The sequence below is a fragment of the Gossypium hirsutum genome, chromosome A02, assembly GCF_007990345.1.
Source record: "Gossypium hirsutum isolate 1008001.06 chromosome A02, Gossypium_hirsutum_v2.1, whole genome shotgun sequence".
Lineage (NCBI taxonomy): Eukaryota > Viridiplantae > Streptophyta > Magnoliopsida > Malvales > Malvaceae > Gossypium > Gossypium hirsutum.
Genome location: NC_053425.1, coordinates 57,999,687 through 58,002,077, shown reverse-complemented (window position 1 = coordinate 58,002,077; position 2,391 = coordinate 57,999,687). Strand labels below are relative to the sequence as shown.

At 37.2% G+C, this 2,391-nt stretch overlaps 1 non-coding gene across 1 annotated transcript; it reads right to left on the bottom strand.

Annotated features, from left to right (window-relative positions):
* Positions 1-511: 511 nt before the first annotated feature.
* On the bottom strand, positions 512-617 carry LOC121216837 (small nucleolar RNA R71). Its single transcript, XR_005913048.1, has one exon. It is a non-coding gene; the product is annotated as a small nucleolar RNA R71 (small nucleolar RNA).
* Between the last annotated feature and the right edge of the window lie 1,774 nt (positions 618-2,391).

Here is a 2,391-nt window from a genome sequence, read left to right as displayed (position 1 = left end):
GGCAGTGTCTGGAAAATAAATTTTATAAGGGGTTAAAGTCAGTTAACACCTCGTGTTCGACTCCGGTGTCGGTTTCGGGTTCGGGGTGTTACAGAAATGGAGCCGCTAATGTTCATAATCCAATACTTGTTGCTAATAATAGGGATCCAGCTATAAGATAGTACGTTGTGCGCCTTTTAAATGAGTTAAATCCGGGAACTAGGTGACCAGAGATTGAGGCACCACAGTTTGAATTGAAGACTGTGATGTTTTAGATGCTTCAAGCCATGGGCCAATTTAGTGGTATGCCCACAGAAGATCCATAGCTTCACCTTTGATTATTCATGGAGGTTTGCGATTCATTTAAGATAGCCGATGAACTGAATATGCATTAAGATTGAAGTTGTTTCTATACTTGTTGCGGTTTCGACCACGAGCATGGCTTAATTCGTTGCCACCACATTCAATTTCTACTTCCAAGAATTAGTTAAACTCTTTCTGGTAAAGTATTTCCCACCTAGCAAAAATGCTAAGTTGCAGAACGAGATCACCACTTTCCAGCAGATGGATGATGAATCCTTATACGAGGCATGGGAAAGATTCAAGGAGTTACTTCATAAATTCCCTCACCACGTGATTCTACATTTCATCCAGTTGGAGACATTTTATAGTGGTCTTAAGGCACACACAAGGTTGGTGGCAGATACTTTTGCAAATGGTGCTCTTTTGTCGAAGTCTTATAACGAGGCTTATGAGATCATCGAGAGAATAGCCAGTAACAATTACCAGTGTCTGACAAATCGAGTAGCTTTAAAAAGACAAGTAGTCGGAGTGCATGAAGTAGATGCCCTTCCTTCACTCTCAACTCAGGTATCTTCTATCTCTTCAATGTTGAAACAGTTTATTACTAACGATTTCAATCATGTTGCAGCCCAACCACCAAGTCAATTCAAGGTTATTTCCTGTTTATACTGTGGGGACGGTCATTCTTTCTAGAATTGTCTATCAAATCCCGAGTCAATTTATTACATGGTGAATCAACACCAAAATAGAAGTGGATAAGAACCACAGTCCAACTTCTATAATCCTTCATGGCATAACCATCCAAACTTTTCTTAGAGTAACTAAGGGAATGGATCGAACAACACTTACATGCATCATAGATCAAATCAACCCCAAGGGCTCAATTAACAAGTTTCAAAACCACCACAAGATGAATCATCAAACAGTTTGGAAAATTTGTTAAAGGTGTACATGGCGAAGAATGATGCCTTAATACAAAGGCAAGTAGCAACATTGAAAAATTTAAAGAACCAATTAGGTTAGTTAGCTACAGAGCTTCGTAATAGACCGTAAGAAGCCTTGCCTAGTGATATAGAAAATCCAAGGAATTTGGGTAATGAACATTATAAGGTAGTTACTTTACGAATGGTAATACTTTGGAACCCAAGGAAGCTATAGTTGAAGATGAACCTATTGAGAAGGAGAAAAATCAACCAATAGTTGAAATTCCTACACCAGAAGAGCCAAAACTTACAAAGTTTTATGAGGTAAAATCTAAACTAGTGAATTTTGATAAGTTAATACCTTCTTTAGATACAGATTTATCTTTTTAGAAAAATTGTCCAGTCCAAGCCAAAGCTCCATCACCTCCATATCCTCAAAGATTCCAGGAACATAAATAGAAATAAGAAGTGCAATTCAAGAAGTTTATGGATGTTCTAAAATAACTTCACATCAATGTAACATTGGTGGAGGCCTTAGAACAAATGCCTAACTATGTCAAGTTCATGAAAGATATTCTATCAAAGAAGAGGACACCTAGCGAGTTTGAGACTGTAGCCTTAACGAAAGAGTGCAGTGAGTTCTTACAGAACAAGCTGCCTCTAAAAATAAAGGACCCTAGAAGCTTACTATACCCTGTAATATTGGAGAATCTTACTGTGGTAAAGCTTTATGTGACCTTGGAGCAAACATCAACTTGATGCCAAAATATATTTTCAAGAAATTAGGAATAGGTGAAGTAAGACCCACGACTATGACACTCCAATTGGTTGATCGATATTTAGCATGCCTAGAAGGAAAGATCGAGAATGTTCTAGTACTTGTGGATAACTTTATTTTTCCTGTTGATTTAATTGTCTTAGACTTTGAAGCAAATAAAGAAGTGCCAATAATCTTAGGGAGCCCTTTCCTAGCCACGGGAAGAACGTTAATAGACGTGCAAAATGGCAAACCCACTGTGAGAGTTCAATATGATCAAGTAAAATTTAATGTTCTTAATGCAATGAAATTTCCTGATCCAACATAAGAATGTTCAGTGATGAAGGAGATAGAAACCTTAATTTTTATGGAATGGGATTATAATTTTAAAAATGACCCATTGAAGAACATTTTAGGTTTTGAGTCATT